At 37.3% G+C, this 20,105-nt stretch overlaps 1 protein-coding gene and 1 pseudogene across 5 annotated transcripts in view; one reads left to right on the top strand and one right to left on the bottom strand.

The window, feature by feature from the left end:
* Positions 1-20,105, top strand: part of PLGRKT (plasminogen receptor with a C-terminal lysine) — a 42,625-nt gene that overhangs the window by 13,435 nt on the left and 9,085 nt on the right. The gene's annotated exons all lie outside the window — the stretch shown is intronic.
* LOC308504767 (tubulin epsilon chain-like) lies at positions 4,602-6,154 on the bottom strand (annotated as a pseudogene). Its single transcript has one exon. The product of its transcript is annotated as a tubulin epsilon chain-like (transcript).

A 20,105-nucleotide genomic window follows, 5' to 3' on the forward strand; every position in this document is an offset into this window, starting at 1 on the left:
AGATACTGCCACATTTTCCTTCTGAAAGGTTGTACCAAGTTGAGAGGGCCTATTTCCCCAAAGTCTCACCAACAGAGTTTGTCTTGCTTTTTAGTTTTTGCCAGTCTGATAGGCAAGAAGTGGTATCTCGGTCTTGTTTTCATTTACATTTCTTTATGAGTGAACTTGAACATTTTCTTAGATATTTTAGGGCCATTTATATATCTTGTTTTTGTGAATTGTCTGTTCATTTTTTTTCAATCCCCTGTCCCTCAATTTTAAGAGTTCTATATACATTAAGGATACTGACCTCTTGTCTGTGGAATATGTTGCCAAAATTTTCTTCAGATTGTTATTTGTCTTTGACTTTGTTTATGGTGTGGTTTTTTTTGCCATGAAAATTTTAAAAAATAATTATGTATTCAAATTAACAATACTTTATTTTATTGCCTCTGCATTTTGAGTCTTTATTTAGAAAGCCTTTCCTTGTACCAAAGTTAAAGATGTAGTCACCATATCTCCCTATGCTACTTGTATAGCTTCATTCATTTACATTCAGATCTCTAATTCATTTGGAGTTTGTTCTTGTGTGTGATGTGAGATGTGGATTTAATTTTACCTTGTCCCAAAGGGTGACCTAGTGGTACCTACAACATTTATTAAAAAGTCCATCTTTATCCCCAATGATTTGAGATGTCACCTTTACCAAGCTTTTATATGTATCTGCTATTCAACTGGCCATTTGGTCTCTTCATGTACCAGTACCAGATTATCGTAATTATAGATGCTTTTTAGTATGTTTTGATGTCTAATGAAGCTAATACATACCATTGTAGTTTATCTTTTCAGTATTTCCTTTTCAATGTTTACTACATGTTTGCTTTTTCATAGAAACTTTAGTTCAACTCGTCCAACTCTATAAAAGAGTTTGTTGATTTTTTTTATTGGGTTTGCATCATTGATAAGTTTATTAAGAAGACCTGTTGAGTCAATCTATCCAAGAATGGATGTTTTTCTATTCGTTTGAGTCTATTTTTATGTATTTCAGGAGTTCATAAATGAATTATAGACTAAACCAGTTGTGTGTGTGTGTGTGTGTGAGTGTGTGTGTGTGTGTGTAAAAAAGAAAATTTTAAGTTACAGTTTCCTGTAAATGATTATGAAAACATTCTTGCAGTTGAAGTCCTTGTGTATCTGGCTAGGGACTCTGTTAGCAGTGCATATGATGGAGGGACAGTTTTACTCGCAACGTGCAAGACTGAAGAGTAGGAAGAGAGAGAATTCCAGAACTTCCAGGCAGGTTGGGGTGGCATCATGGGAAATCTAGAAGGGAAAACAGGACCCCAGGCTGCTGCCTCCTGGATTTAAGGCCAGTATATGATTGCTAAGGACTATGGATTCATTCTCCTTGTGTGCAATGGGAGGTTCACAGGCATTAGAGTCAGACACACCTGGGGCCAAGCCTGGCTCTATCACCTGCTGGTTGTATGACCTTGAATAAATGACATAGGCTCTCTGAGCCTCAGCTTCATCGCTAAGATGGGGAGAAGGATACCCACGGACTAGCTTGTATGGCAGAGGAGATGCTCAATAAATGTTCCTTTCTTTCCCATTCATCTACTTTCCTCTCTCTTATTTGCTCATTGTCACTACTTTATTCTGTCTTTCATCTCTAATTTAGTTCTCCATTTTTCATTCTTCATCATTTTTTATCTTTCCCCATCTCTGTATCTTCAATGTCAGGCATGTGCTTTCCTAGTTCCCGTTCCCCTCCGCCTTACAGGATGTTTAGCACTTCAATGAATCAATCCTGGTCACGGGACCCGGGGGCCAACGAGCCTGTCAGCCCCACAGCCTCTCGCTGGCACTCCCCATCCCACTGGGAATGCTCAGCCCTGAGACACTACAAGGCATTTGCAAGTGTCCCCTCTAGAGCCATGGCAGAACCTAAGTCATTCCCAAAGGTTCCTGTCACCTGACCCAGAGGACACAGATGTATTCCTATGTGCCCACCTTAGTACAAAAAGGAATTGTTTCCTGTTCATTCCTTTTGCACATATGATATTTCAGGATTGTTATGCTTTCTTCCCCCCTGGGAAATTTCAGAACAACAACAAAAAATCTGAGTTTAAAATGAATTCACTAAATACCAGTTTACTTGTGATGTATGTGGGACGTTGCAAAGGAATCAGCACATGTTTCAGGAGGTACTGCGTAGCATTGTCCTGGAGATCCAGAGTACTTTGGGGGAACATAATTCCTCTCTCTTAGGAATCACTTACTTAAATTTGGGTGACTATAATAGCAATTTAAAGTATGCTTTTATTATAATCATTGGATAAAAATATTTCCTGTTTCCAATTTTTCTCGTCAAGAGATTTGACATCTATTTCAATACTTAGCATTTACTTCACAACTATCTATTGATTTGTACATAACCATAAGTTCTCATTAAAATGTAACAAAACAGCAACTTAAAACTTGTTGCCATCTTTAATACTTTCTGAGACTTCTGGCTTGGATTCAAACCGGAACTCTGAAAACATTCTCTCACGCAGAATCAAACCATCAGTACGTACAAATTAGGTGGCCACTTTGTCAGCCCTTTTCTGTTTGACCCCCTCTCCCGACTCCTCCTAGATTCATTCTCTGCCCTTCTCTGCCTTGCGTCCTGGGGGTCTGACCCTCAGCCCTGCATCTCCAGGTCTCCTCACCCTCAGCTTCAGTCGGACTCAGCCAGTGGGAGGCATCAACCTGGAGGGTGGGAAGATGGTGAGTTTAGGTATGTGGCTCTCAAGGTGGCAGTGGGTTCCTAGAGCCATTGCTCTTTTCAGGCCTTGTCTCTCCCCTAGCGCCATCTCTCATAGGCCTAGGAGTGTTAATGGCTTCCTGCTGTTTCTCAGCCCCTGGGGGCCTCACTACCCCTTGTGGTTTATCTTAAAACCCTGCCCACAAAGACTACAGTCCCGTCAGTTAAACTCTTGCGAGGAGTGTGCTCTCTACCCCCTAACACCATACAAACAAAAGGATGGGAATGTTCATGTTTTTGTTATGAACAACTATCTAAAATGTAAAAGATATCTGCATTTATCATTATCACTAAAAATATAATTAATATGCATTAAACTTTAACAATGCTTCTGGCAATTACAGATTTAGTGTGATGCTCTCAAACCTGTATGAAATACATTCTAAAATTACAAATTGAGATTTTGTGTCAGACTTTGTTCTAAGCTCAACTAAGCTCTCTAACTAGGTGATAACTTCTTTTCCAATTCCCACCTTGGGTGTGTACATCATATGAAATGAGAAGAGTCTATGCTGACCAAAGAGAAAAGACCTAAAACTCAAGCATGTTACATGGAATTTGTAACAGAGCAGCTGCTTCTTTAATAACATTGATGTCTCCTTTCAGATACAGATACTGGAACTACAGAGAGTTCTAAAACCACAACTTATGTACATATCTAGCGCAAAGTTAAGCTAATAAATACTAGCTTCCACATACCTAGTTACTTCAGCCATATAACAACTAATAATGTAACATCAAGCTGAAGTAAGTAATGCTGATTTATTTCATCCATGAGGAATACACATTGGTCCCTAGGTGAAAGGCTCTGAAAAAAAATTGAAGATAAAATATTCTTGTTCATTTGTGAGCTTATTGAACTGGAGCCATTTCTAATCTGTCTCTGGGGTACAGGCCATAGCACTGTACAACATATGAATCACTGTCATTTTCTACTGTGGCTCTGTATTCCAAATGCCATGCAACAGACAATCACGTTAAAGTTTCAGTGTGAAAAATTTCAGCTTCATGTAGAGAAGCATAATCTAAAACATAATTTTGCCAGCCCTTCCTACATTCAAACTTATTGTTTAAATTATTATTTCTTTGTTTTTGGTGAGCTTCTGTTCTTTTCCATGTTTGACGTTATAGTAATGTTCATGGCACAGAATGGATGACAGAACACTAAACTTGAAAATGTACTTGAAAATGACAGCCTTAAATGCTCATATCAATCACACATGAAAAAAAAAGAGGTAAAATCAACTCCAGCAATAGCAAATTTTCTTTCCTTTCAAAAATACGATTTTAAAGTCAAAACATCTTTTTTTGTTGTTTAAAATTATGGACAATTTGTTATTATAAAAGTAACTGGTTTGATAATAAAGCATTATATTTAAAAATAATTTACTACAAATACATTTTAAAATAAATGTTGATTCTTTTGAGTGTAAACAAGTGGTTAACCAAAGAAGAAACAAAATCTCGTTCATAGTTGTGATAAAATCTATCCCCGAAGTTATTGGGTATTACACAGAAATATTTATATTGTGTTCTTCAACTCCCTGTACGTACTTTTAAAGAACCAGCTGAATCTAAACAGAATATAAAAACATAAGTTACAAATAAATATAAAAATATATATGTACAAGATTTTTACCAAATACATGATTACCTTGTATAAATGCCTAAATATGAGTTCATAAATAAAGTAAAATGCTGAAGAACTCTGTTCTCTGAATTATAGAAAAGGGGGGTTTTCTGAAGACAAGTGTTTGAAGTTCATGTACTAGAACTTTATGAATTTCACACAACAAATTTGATTAAATGGAACCACTCATTCAGATAAAAATACTTCCTAACATGAAAAACACAAACCGGGCTTTCTGAATCACAAAAATTATGAAGATGACAGAAACAATGTGAAATTAAGAAAAAGTATATTTTGGGTTTCTTTTTTACACAGCTATGCTTAGTCTAGATAAATCTTCCACAGGCATGCTTTCTGTGGCATCCAGTTGGTTATATTCCTGTATGAGTGCTGAAAAATATGACACAGCTTCTGTGAAAAAGCTTTCCTCCATCCCTTCACTTTGTAGATGGTGATGAAGATGAGCCTGTTTTGTATAGAGCCTCACGAATCTCTTGCTAACTTCCATGGAGGCAGGCTTCACATACAAACATGGGTATTTGCAAAAGCTAAAAATGAATGGGACTGGCCCACAGGAGGTACGGAACACACGCCGGTCTTCCAGCCTTCTTGATTCCACGAGACAAACCATAGAGAAGGTTTTAATCTTTCCGTATTTCTGCGAAGATCTGAAATCTGGACATTTCCTTTAACCATGAGGGCACGAGTGAAGTAGAACCCATGTTTGGGGTCAGCCCCAATTAGCTCGTGATCTTTACTGAAGGCATCTGAAAACATCTGGTCCGACCTTCAAGGAGGAATGTTAACACCTGCCAGTGCAGACGGAGGTGTTAGGCTCGACACAAGATAATGCAGTTGAGGAAAAGGAACTATGTTCATGCTGATTTCATTAAGGTCCCTATTAAGGGATCCTTCAAAGCTCGCAGAGTGTGTTTGGTTAAGCAGCATATTTGCCACAGTGTTGGTGGCAAATATCAAAGGGCTTCTGCTGCCACTTTTTAAAAGCCCCAGCTCTCGAAGTATCCAGACTCTTTGGCTTTATAGTTGTACCCAACTTTCCAGAATTCACCATGAGGTCAATTTTGCTAATGATGTCAAATAAAGACAGAAGGATATATTGAAGTCACGAGTCTGTATTCTTCTGGGGATTCATCCTTAAGCACTTTTTAAAGAAATGTGCCAAGTCCAGATCCTGTTCCTCCTCCCATGAAATGTATTATTTTAAAAAACCCCTGCAGACAACCACTGCTCTGCGGACTTTCTGAGTTGCTCTAAAATCTGTTCTTGATGAAGACTGCCAAAAATGTTGTGACCCAAAGCCCAATTATTCCCTGAGCCAGGAACTGATAAGTGATGAGCTGCTTGCTATCAAACATCTCAAAGGTCCCTGCAGAATTTCATTTACTACCTCTTCCTCCAGGTCAATCAAGACAGCCTGCTATCCACATTTCTAAAGAAGCTGCTTATTGCCTCATCATAAATTCCTCTCTGGTTAACTGTGGCATGCTCCCTCAATGCCAAGTCCCAAAAGTAGCAGCTGAAATGGTTTCTGCACTGGCCGCCCTGTATGACCACCAAGTGGGTCATGCTGCAGGGAGGCCCCCCCAGGGCACTTGGAGCCTGCACCAGCCTTTGCATCAAAACATTTTAAAATTCTAACCCGATTATGTTATGATCTATCTAATTTGGTTTTTAGGGTTTTTGATGGTAAAGTCTCCCAATACCCTCCTTTTCCTATACTTGCCCTGAAACTTAGGCAAGGATTTGCAAAGCAATGCCTCAGAATGTTTCTGGGAAAATTACTGCTGCCTAGCACTGTAAGTAACACGTTGGCATTTCTATTTGCTTCTTATTAATGTTTACGTAAAGGATAGAACCCCAAAGAGAATATTCTGATACTGATTTATTTATTCAGTGCTTACTGAGCAATGACAGCATGCCAGGCACTGTGCTCATCAATGAGCATATAAAGATGAAAGACAAAGTTGAGTCGTTTTATAATATTTATATATTCTGAAATGGTTCACATTATTTCATGTAGTGCTTGTCTTGGAAGAAGAAATGGTTGGATCATTTTCAATAAAGAAAAACTATGTGTTCTCTATGAATTTATTTGGTAAATTAATGATGTTAAATTCATGGGTAGGTTCAGTTCTAGGATATTTACTGATGATAAATTAGAAGAAATACGTGAGCCATTAAATTTTAGATTTATTACATTAATGATAATATAATTATAATTTAGGATTTGAATTTGTGTTATGTATGGGCATGTTCACTTGATTTTTAAATCATTGTACATGGTTTGGATGCCAAATTATATAATATGAAATATTTATTTTCAGTCATATACACAAAAAGAAAACTATTAGTTTGAAGCCATATTTGTTTTGAGGAAAATTTGAACATGAAAACTTCAAAGCTTAAGAAATGATATTGGAATGGGTGATTATGGGTGATTTTCCTCTCTTGAAAAACCTTTCTGCTATTATATATATCTTTATCATATGTACAAACAAACAAAAGCACTGTGAGAGCTACAGCTATAAACTCTGTACCTCAACATCAGCAATTGCTAATCTACCCGCAGGGTTTTGGTAAAAGTTTTTTTTGGGGGGCACATATTATAATAAAAATCAATACCACACGAGATCATTAGTATGTAAATATTTGCATAGTTAAATGCTTTAGGAAATTGAAAGCAAAGAAAATTCTATTAACCTAACCTAGATTTTTAAAAAAATACTGTTAAAACTTGTTCCCTTCTAAGTAACACTTTGTTGTTATATAAGCCCCTTTAATAAATACATCAAGTAGAATGTTCATTTGCAAGAACTGTCACTTTCAAGAAATGGAAACCCAAAACACAACTATGAAGAAAAAATTTGCCAGTTGTGATAGATAAAAATAAAAAATGAATAATGTTCAGAAACAAGGGATGTACAGATGAGAATGGCAGTGGTTTTGTCCGCTTTATATGTTCCATTAGGCAAAAAATTACTCCCACTGAACACCATACATGATTTGATGTTCTCACATTCTCTCTCTCTCATATATGCTTAAATAAACATACATGTTTAAATAAACATGCACATGTTTAAATATGATATACTTTTGCACAAAATTTATAATGCAAAAGGAAGTATTTTAGATGTGGACCTCTCCAGTGAGAGGATCCCAAGGGCACATCTATTAGCTTCATGACCCTCACTTTCTATCGTGGGGTGGGGTGCAGTGAGAAAAAAAATTCCAGCATGTTCATACCTTTACCAAACTGAAAAGTTAAAGCATCCGAGAAGTAATCACTTCAAAATCAAATTGTTGTCTTATGGACTTTACCAAGGGGAATCCAAGGTGCTGTAAAGTGGGAGGATCATTGCTCACTTCTCAGTTTTCCCTCCTCCAGTGGATGCTTTGTGCCACTTTCATGACTTCACAGAATTAACTGTTCCCCTGGATCACTGCTGTAGTCCTTTTAGACAGTTCAGTATCTATATCTCTTCTGTGATTAGGAGCCTATCACTTCTGGGGGGTCCCTGGCAAGCTGAAGTTCCATGACAGGGCGACAGGTTTCTCATTCTTCCTAAATCTGAGCAGTAAAGCATTTCTGGAGGATAGCCTTCCCCTGCTGCACACCTTTTGGGGGAGGAGATGAGAATGCAACTGCTGCCCTATCAGCTCACCCACCGTCACCCAGAGAACCTCACCCTTGGTTGGGACCTTATTTATGGTCTTCTCCCATCCACTGGATACCCTAATTCTCCCTCGCTGTATGCCTTCAGAAGAGGTGTCCCAGGCTCAACTTGAATTTGTTAAAATTTTGGCATCTCTGCTACAAAGCACAGATCTCAACTATGCCACCTTCCGAATTCTGTGCTCACAGTTCTGCCCTTTAAATGCAAGGAAATCAGATGGAGAAAGAAGTAATCAGGGCTCCCCCAAACTGTCTCAGAACTAGGCATAGAGATGGCAAAGTAGTTTACAAACCTCGGGGAGTGAGGAGTATAACTGACAGCAGTGCCAGCCAACACTGTGTCTTTTTGCCCCATTAATTCAGTGAGCCCCAGGGCAGCACCTTGGAGAACTCCCCCGAGGCTACTGCACCTCCTCTCCTGGCCATGGTGCACTTGTTTAGGCAAATCTCTGCAAGCCCCCTCCTTGCCTGGCTGTTACTTCATTCTTTTCTTTGTGTATACATTTATTCATTATTTACTCCACAAATATTTATTGAACACCCATCTGAGGCGGTGGAGATACGAAATTGAACTAAGTCACTGCTCATACAGAGGGTACACTTTAATGGAGATGACAGACAACACACAAGGAGATACAATGTTGCCATAAGCAGTATGACAAACACTAAGGCTAGACGTGGCGTGGGGAAGGCCTGTCTCTGAAGAAGATGTATTTGAGCAGAATTCATTTTCTGATTTGAAATAGGAAGTGCTATCTTCTTCCAGACTGAAAGTCAATAATGCTAGTCAGTCATTCATGAAAGCTCAGGCCTTTCCCTTTCCACCATCCTCTCATTTCTGTAGTCTGTCCCCAACACCTGCCCCAATCCAGGGCTGAAACTGAGCCACTATTGTTTTTATTACTTCATATCTTAGCTTGCTTGCCAATACTATCAAATTAGGCTTTTGTTTGCAGCAAAAGAAGTCAGAGTGAATAAACAGCCCATAGTAAAAAAAAAATGCACCTCTTTCTTATTAAGAAAAGAACATTTAGGAAGATTATAAAAGAAAGTTTTGACATAAAAATCTAATTACATTTATGTTTCTCAATTTGACTTCTCCCTACCTGTGGCTAGTCAGTTTGGGTTTTTATTTAGCATTGTATTGAAGGAGGAATAAGTGTCACTACAGGGATTAAACAACAGCAAATCTAAAATTTATTGGTTATGACTGGGTCAGGCTCACCTTTCTATAGAACACTTAGACCCATACAAAACAAAGCCATAAAGACAGAATGTAAAAATAACTATTTTGTTTTCCATTTCAGGAATTAATGGTTATTATAATAATGAGATATTTTATTTTTCATATCCCATGTGAACATGAATATTGGAAATATTATTTCCCAGAAGTGGATAATTAAATAATGAATTCTTTCCACAATCTACTTTTGTTTTCATATTGAAATCAGGTTTAAGTAAGAAATTTCTAATTTAAAGGCTTGCCTAAAATTAATTAGAATTGGAGATGATCTGCCCTAGGAATTCATCCTATGAATAATTATTATACCATATGATTTCATCTATATATGGAATCTAAAAAACAAAATAAATGAACAAACAAAACAGACATAAACTTACAGATACAGCAAACATTTTGATTGTTACCAGATGGGAGGAAGGTTGGGGAAAATGGGTCACCGGGGGAGGGACGAAGAATTGGTTGTTACACAGTAGTCATGGGGATGTAGGGTAGAGCATAAGGAATATAGTCAATCATATTGTAGTGACTATGTATGGTGTCAGATGGGTACTAGATTTATCAGGGGATCATTTCGTAAGTTATATAAATGTCTAATCACTATGTTATATACCTGGAACTAATATGTTAACTCTAATTGAAAAATAAAAAATTATTTTTCAAAAACAATTATTATATCACTAGATTAAGTTTCTGATGTTAACTGGACTCTGATTTTTTAGGTACTGCATAAATGTATTTTCTTTTTTTTTCTAATTGACTAGATTGATTAGGATTAATAATCAAGGAACATTTTGTTTGTTAGTCAGGCTTTGGAAGTTTTCAAACGGATAAGCCCACATATTAAATTTTAAAATGCAGTTTGAAATGTGTAAGAGGTTTAACAATCTAATTTTGTAAATGAAACCAAATGCTAATCAAATCCTCCAGTGAATGTGAATTTTTTAAAATTAAAATTTACTGGGGTGACGGTGGTCAACAAACTACATAGGTTTCAGGTGTACAATTCTGTATTACATCATCTATAAATCCCATTGTGTGTTCACCACCCAGAGTCAGTTCTCCTTCCATCACCATATATTTGACCCCCTTCACCCTCTTCTGTTATCTCCCCTTCCCCCTTACCCTCTGGTACCTATTGAACTGTTATCTGTGTCTCTGAGTGTTTGTTTCTTTCTTTGTCTTGTTCCTTTATTGCCTTCAGTTTTAATCCCACACGTAAGTGAAATCATGTGGTACTTGACTTTTTCTGTCTGACTTATTTCACTTAGCATAATAATCTCTAGATCCATCATGTTGTTGCAAATGTCCGTGTTTCATCTTTTCTTATGGCAGAGTAGTATTCCATTGTGTACATATACCAAATCTTCTTTATCCATTCATCTATCAAAGGACACTTTGGTTGTTTCCATGTTTTGGCCTCCGTAAATAACACTGCAATGAGCACAGGAGTACACATATCTTTACAGATAAATGTTTTCAATTTTTTTGGGTAGATACCCAGGAGAGGCATTGCTGGGTCATATGGTTATTCTATTCTTAATTTTTTGAAGACCCTCCGTACTGTTTTCCACAGCAGCCATACCAATTTACATTCCCACCAACAGAGTATGAGGGTTCTTTTTTCTCCACAGCCTCTCCAACACTTGTTATTATTTGTCTTGTTGATAATACACATTCTAACAGGTGTGAGATGATATCTCATTGTGTTTTGATTTGCATTTCCCTAATAGCTAATGAAGTTGAACATTTTTTCATGTATGTGTTGGACATTTGTATGTCATATTGGGAGAAGTTTCTATTCATGTCTTCTGCCCATTTTTTAATTGGATTGTGTGTCTTTTCCTTGTTGAGTTGTATGAGTTCCTTATATATTTTGGATATTAGGCCCTTATCGGAAGCATTGTTTGCAAATATCATCTCCCATTCGGTTGGTTGCCTCTTTGTTGATGGATGGTTTCTTTTGCTGTGCAGAAGCTTTTAGTTTGATATAGTCTCATTCATTTATTTTTACTTTTATTTCCCATGCCTTTGAGGTCAAATTCATAAAATCCTCTTTGAACCCAAAGTCCTAAGTTTAGTACCTATGTTTTCTTCTATGCAGTTTGTTTCAGATCTTATGTTTAGGTCTTTGATCCATTTTGAGTTAATTTTGGTACTTGGTGACAGATAACAGTCTAGTTTCATTCTTTTGCATGTGGCTTTCCCTTTTTCCCAGCACCATTTATTTTCTCTGTTGTATGTTTTTCTTTCCTCCGTTGTATGTTTTTGGCTCCTTTGTCAATAATTATCTGTCCATATTTATTTGGGTTTATTTCTGGGTTTTCAATTCTATTCCATTGGTCATGTGTCTGTTTTTCTGCTAATACCATGCTGTTTAGATTATGGTTGCTCTGTAGTACAAGCTGAAGTCAGGGAGTGTGATACCTCCAGCATTATTCTTTTTTCTTAGTATTGCTTTGGCTATTGGGGGTCTTTTGTGGTTCCAAACAAATCTGATGATTTTTTGTTCTACTTCTTTTAAAAAATGCCATTAGGATTTTGATGGGGATTGCATTAAATCTGTATATTGCTTTGGGTAATATGGCCATTTTAACTATGTTTATTCTTCCAATCCATGAACATGGAATGTCTTTCTATTTCTCTGTGTCTTCTTCAATTTCTTTAAAAAACGTCTTATAGTTTTCAGTATATAGGTCCTTCACATACTTTGTTAAGTTTACTCCTAGATATTTTATTCTTTTTTTTAATGAGGTGTACATTTTCTTTCTTTTTTTTTTTTCAATTGGGAAAGAGGAACAGGACTTTAGAGGGGAACAGTGTGTACTTCCAGAACTTTTTTCCAAGTCAAGTTGTTGTCCTTTCAGTCTTAGTTGTGGAGAGTGCTGTTCAGCTTCAAGTTGTTGTCCTTTCAGTCTTAGTTGTGGAGAGTGCTGTTCAGCTTCAAGTTGTTGTCCTTTCAGTCTTAGTTGTGGAGGGCACAGCTCAGCTCCAGGTCCAGTTGCCGTTGCTAGTTGCAGGGGGCGCAGCCCACCATCCCTTGCAGGAGTGGAACCAGCAACCTTGTGGTTGAGAGGACGCACTCCAACCAACTGAGCCATCCGGGAGCTCAGTGGCAGCTCAGCTCAAGGTGCCGTGTTCAATCTTAGTTGAAGGGGGCGCTGCCCACCATCCCTTGCGGGACTCGAGGAATTGAACTGGCAAGCTTGTGCTTGAGAGCCCACTGGCCCATGTGGGAATCGAACCGGCAGCCTTCGGAGTTAGGAGCATGGAGCTCTAACCACCTAAGCCACCAGGCCGGCCTGGTATTTTATTCTTTTTGTTGCAGTTGCAAAAGGAATTGTTTTTTATTTCTTTTTCTGAAATTTCATTGTTAGTATGTAGGAATGCAATGGATTTTTGTACATTGATATTGTAGCCAGCAACTTTATTGTATTCGTTTATTGTTTCTAATAGCTTTTTGGTGGAGCCTTTAGGGTTTTCTATATAAAGCATCATGTCATCTGCAAAAAGTTGACAACTTCTTCATTCCCAATTCGGATAACTTTTATTTCTTTCTCTTGCCTGACTGTTTTAGCAAGGACTTCCAATACTATGTTGAAAAGCAGAGGTGATCGGGAACAACCCTGTCGTGTTCCTGAATGTAGAGTGAAGGGCTTCAGTTTTTCACTGTTAATTATGATATTAGCTGAGGGTTTGTCATATATGGCCTTTATTATGTTAAGGTATTTTCCTTCTATACCATTTTATTAAGTGGTTTAATCATAAATGGATGTTGTATGTTGTCAAATGTTTTTTCTGCATCTACTGATATAATCAGATGATTTTTATCTTTTATTTTGTTTATGTGGTGTATCACATTGATCAATTTGTGTTATGTTGAACCATCCTTGTGGCCCTGGGATGAACCCCACTTGATTGTAATGTATAATCTTTTAAATGCATTGTTGTATTCAATTTGCTAGAATTTTGTTTAGGATTTTTGCATCTGTATTCATCAGAGATATTGGTCTGTAATTTTCCTTTTTGTGTTATCCTTACCAGGTTTTGGTATCAGGGTAATGCTGGTCTCATAAAATGAGTTAGGAAGTATTGCTTTTTCTTCAATTTTTTGGAAGAGTTTGAGGAGGAGAGGTATTAGATCCTCTTTGAATGTTTGGTAGAATTCACTAGTGAAGCCATCTCGTTCTGGACTTTTGCTTTTGGGAAGGTTTTGGATGACTGATTCAATTTCGTTACTGGTGATCGGCCTGTTAAGATTTTCCAGTTCTTCATGGTTCAGCCTTGGAAGGCTATATGTTTCTAAGAACTTGTCCATTTCTTCGAGGTTATTGAATTTGGTGGCATATAGTCCTTCATAGTATTCTTGGATGATCCTTTGTATTTCTGTGGTATGCATAGTAACTTCTCTTTCGTTTCTGATTTTGTTTACTTGTGTCTTTTCTCTTTTTATCTTAGTGAGTCTAGCCAAGGGTTTGTCAATTTTATTAACCTTTTTAAAGACCCAGCTCTTGGTTGCATTATTTTCTCTATTGCCTTTTTGTTCTCTATTTGATTTAGTTCTGCTCAGATTTTTATTATTTCCTTTCTTCTGCTGAGTTTGGGTTTCATTTATTCATCTTTTGCTAGTTTTTTAAGGTGTAACATGAGGTTGTTTATCTGGGATTTTTGTTGTTTGTTGAGATAGGCCTGTAATGATATAAATTTCACTCTTATTACTGCTTTACTACCTCCCAATAATTTTGATAGGATGTATTTTTAGTCTTATTTGTTTCTATGTATCTTTTGATCTCTCTTCTTACTTTTTCTATGACCCAGTCATTCTTTAAAAACATGTTGTTTGATCTCCACATATTTGTAATTTTTCCTGCTTTCTTTTTGCGGTTGACATCCAATTTCAAAGCCTTGTAATCAGAGAATATGCTTGGTATGATTTCAATCTTAAATTTGCTGAGGCTAGTTTCATGTCTCAACATATGGTCTATCCTTGAGAATATTCATTGGAAGTTTTTGAGCAGAGGCACAAATGGGTAGAATTTACATTTTTAAATAATCAATCTTATAATTTTATATCTATCCTCTAGGCAAATAATAGTAACTTTTATTGAATACTTATTAAAGTTCTGCTCTAAACTTTTGTATGTATTTTCTCACTTAACCCTTTAAGGTAGGCATTGTCATTTGCCGCATTTCACAGATGAGGAAACTGAGGCACAGAGCGATGCAAGACTTGCCAAAAGCCACACAGTTTGCAAGTGATGGAACCAGGCTTCAAATACAGGCAGTCTGGCCCTGGTGCCCACAGTATTAACCTCTGGGCTTTTGTTACTAGCCATAAACCACACGCTGGACATAGAAGGCTCGCATGGGGCTACTGTAGTAGCCAAGTTGATAAGGATTTGGATTTCAGGGGAAGCAGCAAGAATGGAGAAATGGGAGATTTCAAAAATAAAGTTGGTAGAATTTCTGGACTAACTAGATACTTGGGGGATTAAGAAGAGGAGTATGTTGAAGATGAAACTAAAGTTTTCTTCTTCTGGAAGAGTTGTGGAGCCCCTGAGGAATACAAGGAACTGGCAGAGGAGCTGGTCTGGAGGAAACAATAAGCAAAGTGTAGGGATGTTGAATTTGGCGTAGCGCCAGGAATGCGTGTGAGCGGGCCCCTGGCAGCCTTGCTCAGTGAGCGGATGGGGCTCCAGAGAGAGATGTGGGGATCTTCAGCAAAGAGGAACTTCGAAGTCAGGAAAACAAGTGAACTATCCAAGAAAGGGAAAGGGAAAAAAGGAAAGGAAGGGAAAGGGAAAAATGGAAAGGAAGAAGGCTCTAAGTCTAGGTCTAACCACTGACCCCCTCACCCCCCACCCCAAAAAAAGGCAAGACAAAGGGCTTAACATACCAATGCCTGCAGTGCACCAGCACCTTGCAAATATGCCATCTTATTTAGGAGAGCCACCCTGTAAAGTATCTATGTTGTTCCTAGAAATAGAAATTTAAGTCAAGAGATTTAGGGGGCTTGCCCACAATCACACAGCAAGTAAATAACAGAGCTAGAATCGGAGCCCAGTCCATGTGACTCCAAAGTCTGTTTCTTTCCATAAGTAAAAAGGTGTGGAAAGGTGGACATTACTGGCCTGGGTGAGAATTGGTGGCTCGGGCGTATGGGAAGACATGAAGGACAGAACACGAAGCCCAAGAGGTAAAGTGGAATAGGATTTCTAAGGGCTATGTCATGTTTAGGACTTAGTGAAAATTTTAAAGCAGGAAAGTAACATGACATTGCTTTTGAGACAGGAATATCAACATAAATAAATATAAAGAGAACAGTATAAAGATGGGTTGGAGAGAGAAGAAACTAGGAATAGAGAAGACAGATTGGCAGTAATGCAGTGCTTTGTTGATGGGCAATGATCTGAGCTGGAGCAGGGAGCGCAGGAAGGAGACTGGATTCAAGAGGTATGCGGAGACACGGTGGCTCTCCATCGGCCCGTGGAGATCCCATTAAAGAGTTCTAGGACGGAGATTTAGAATTCAAAAATCACCCGCAAGAGGTGGTAGCTGGAGCCTGGAAGATGATGAATCACCAGGAACCGAGAAGACCAAGAGGAAATGGCTGAGATGGAAATTCCGGGGGAAATTCAACAAACACAGAATGCGAAGGACTTTCTCTGGAAAAGGCTCCAGTGCTGATCTGTTCTTAGGGTTGCCGTTTCCCTTTGTGTCCCATTTATAAACGGGGAGCAGGCCTTGACCTTTCAGAACTTCCTTTGCTTCTTCACCTTGAGCACAGACAGCAGTTTCCTTATAAAACCACAGGCTGGACTTGATCTCTCCCAGGGCCCTTGGCCTGGAGCCCGGAACCCATGCTTGTGCAACAGGGTAGGAGAGGGCATATCTCAAGAAATGTTCAGAAGGTCATGTCTGCAGGCCATGGTCATTACTGGATGTGGTGGCTCTTCCAGTTGTCTGAGGAATTCGATATAGCAATGAGGAGAGGGTCACAGGGGCCTGGGAAGGCTCACATTCAGAGAGTGGAGGTCACTGAAATCACTGCAGGGCTGGGGGCTCGAAATGCTGCGGGGGAGAACTTGGTAACAGTGAGTGTAAAGGCTCTTTCAAAAGGGCTTAAACAGAATAATTCAGTTAGTTTGTACCCCAGTCAATTAGAGCTCCTTATGTAGTGTCTTTATAAAATTCTTGCACTTTACCCCTATTTTCCACATTGACTTGATTACTGCAAGTGTAGTTATAGTAGACTGCATGTTTAGGCTTTGGAATAGGCACACCTGGGTTTGAATCACAGCTCTGCCATTTAATAACAGGCCACAGTGAAAATCACTCCAATTCTGATCCTCAAGTTTCCTCAACTGTAAATTGAAATAATACCTTTTGTGGCAGGTAATACTGATCACTCAACCTCAGATCCATTTCTACTTCCTTATAGCATACCTGCCTACACAACAAAGGCTGGAAAGCCAAAGGCAAATTCCCAAACTCCCTTGCAGCTGTGTTTTACATCTGACCTGGTTCTGCCAAATAGGCATCCTGAAGGAAACTTGGGAGGTAGATGTGAGCATGTAAAGTTTCAAGAAGATACTGTATCTTCTTATAACCCTCGTAGTGGAGATGATTAGTATTTTAGGAATGTGGAGGTAGAGTTTCAGTGTTTGGTCCTGAGCATCTGTGACAGGAAGCAGCAGCTGTGGGGTTCCCCTAGGAGAGTTCCATACCCAGGCTGAGCATTTCTCCTGGCTTTGTTGTTCCTGATAGTATGGAAAGCGAATTAACATTATGGCTCTCCTCAAAATTCTTAAGTTGCCAAATAACCTGCAATAATTCTCATTTTGTTTAAACTAAATGAGATGAGTGGACTCCATTGTCTTCAGCTCATAGACCAACCTCAGTTTTGTAGGAAAATCTGTATGTAAACTAGTACAATACTTAGCACCTGGTGGATCACAGCATTAGCTGCCACAATATAGTAGAAACAAGCATCCTGCCATTTCTTAAGGCTTTCTGACTTTATTTTTTGAAGCATATTTTGCTTCTAAGATTCTGAGTTCCAAGTATCATAGCACAGAGGTCTTAGCTTTGTGCAGTTAGGACTGATATAGTAGAACATTAATTATCAAACTGAGAGACGTACTTTTTAAAATGAAGAAATCCAGGATAAAAGAAAATAGTCTTAATTGTTGTTTTTATTTCAGTTGTGGAACTGTCTTTGACTTCAGTTAATAGTGTTTTAATATACCAGATACTGTTAGCAGCTGTGTCTTTAAAGAATCTTAGATAATGGTTGAGATCATTGGTCTTTTGTTCTTTCCCAGGCTGTTCATGTTGTCAGTATGTTCTGATCTTGGTGGGGAAATTCCATATGCGAGTACTTTGGAATCCATACCTTACTATAAAAGGTTTTTGCCAAACTCCAATTCTGATTTTTCACTTAGTGTAACCTCATTATTCACAAACATCTGAGAGTAAGAATCAATTTAATTGTGTTGTAATAGTTACTGGAAGATATGTAACAAGATGATGTAACCAAAGCATTTAAGCTTCTAAATAATACTACAATTTTGTTCATATTCAATTATTTTCATAAATCATTGATTTAAAAATAGTGCGGTTTTTTTTTTTGCGTTTTTTTTTCAAAGCTTCAATTTACTACTCATTTCCCCTTTCAGATTCTTTCCAAACTGCTTATTGGTTGTTGAGAAAAACAAGTTAAAATTAAATGCCACTTGTCACAACTTTCATTATGGTTGCTTTTTTTAGTGATTTTAGTTTATGTTTTGTTTACCTGAAATTCTGATTTTACTTTTAGTTTAGAAGGTATCTATAATTGTTCTGTACAGAATTGTACACCTGAAACCTATGCAATTTTACTAACACTTGTCACCCCAATATGTTTTAATAAAAGACCAAGTCATAAATTAAAAAAATAATGGTTCTGTTAATTTAACAAAAGCATAGACATATGTAAAATATTCTCATTTCTGATGAAAACAAAACCTCTTTTGTGGCAGACACATAGAAATAACTTTTTAGTATTGTCCAATTAAGCAAAGACAACTTTTCTATTACATGTGAACACATTATGCATAACCTAAAAGATCATTGGAAACTGAAAACACAGAAGTAAACTGATTTTTTCTCAAGGCTCACCTAATTATTTCTCAAAATTGGAAAGGCTCCAATTAAAAAAAGAAATTTCAATGACGATAATTTATAGGACAATGTCATTGACTTCTTTGTACTCTGAAAATGTTTTGTGTCCAAGTGAAATTTAATCATTTTATTATCATATTAAGGAGAAACATATAAAGTGGTCTGTGGACCTTTATGTAATTGTCCCGTCTGAAGCTCAAGAGACTGACAAATTACCGAAATCAGTAATTCTGTGGCTGTCCTTAATATTTTTAAACAAAGAAACTGAAGAATCAAAACACACAAGAAAGAACAGATGTAACAGTTTTAACAGCTGCAACACAGGAAAGAACAGATGTAACAGATGTAACAGTTTTATAAAGGTGGTTAGATGTGGTCTCTCCTACTATGTACAATTACTTTTAATAAGCTAGCTCCCTTTTATTATGTTCTCTTTAAAATTAATTGTGGTTTTGTAGTTGTTAAACTAGTATCAGATAAGCCTATAAGATCATTAGAGTCTGAAGTCATAATCAGGAACGTTTAAATTTCAAATTGTTCTGTAAAGCAACATGAAAAGTAAGAGATAGGAAAATTATTTCTATAGAAAGGTCTAACATTTTTAAAAATAGAATAAAGAAATTTATATTTATGATTTGGGTTAGAGATTATTAAGGAAACTTGTACGTTTCTCTTTTGCTTATTTTTTTCTTAGTTCTTAATATTTGGGGAAGAAGGATGAAAATGAATGTACATTTAGTTAAATGATGCCTATTATTGGTAAGTTAAAGATTGCATTAATATAATTACAAAATTTATTAATTTGAATTTTAAAATATGTTTGATCTAGACATATGACTTTAAACACAATTTTATGAAGTATGGAGTAATTAACAAAGTTTTAATTGGTAATTAACATTACAGCTCAATGATGTTTTTCATCAATATTTTTTTGCCCATGGAGAGGGTGTGCACAGATTTTTGTTAACCTTATGCTCAAGAGGTTTTGCAGATACAATCTTGCTGGTTTTCACAATGTATCTATGCTATAAGGAGATGACTGCCTCTATTCTCATCAATAGGAGACTAGAGATCGAGAATGAGATTTGTTCATAATTATTTTTAAAAAATAAACTGAAATTTTGGAATAATTTTAGAGTTATAGAAAAGGAATACAGAGTTCCTGAATACCCTATACTTAATATACTCTACAGTTAATATCTGACATTACCATGGTATAGTTGTCACAACTGAGACACAAACATTGGTGTATTACTATTAAATCAATTCCATATTCATATTTCATTAGTGTTTTCCAAATGTTCTTTTGCTGTCCCAGAATCCAATCCAGGATGCCACATTACATTTAGTCTTCTTGTCTCCTTTGTCTCCTCTGGACTATAACAGTTTGTCCAATTTTCCATGTTTTTGATGACCTTGTGAGGTGTGAGGAGTACTGGTCAGGTATTTTGTAAAGTGTCCCCCAGTTTGGGTCTGTCTCATGGTTACATTGGGGTTAGGGGTTTTTGGGTGGAAGACCACAGGGGTGAAGCGCCCTTCTTCTCACATTCCATCAAGGACACCTGCTATCAACATGTCTCACCACTAATAT

The sequence above is a fragment of the Rhinolophus hipposideros genome, assembly GCF_964194185.1.
Source record: "Rhinolophus hipposideros genome assembly, chromosome: 11".
NCBI classification, from domain to species: Eukaryota; Metazoa; Chordata; class Mammalia; order Chiroptera; family Rhinolophidae; genus Rhinolophus; species Rhinolophus hipposideros.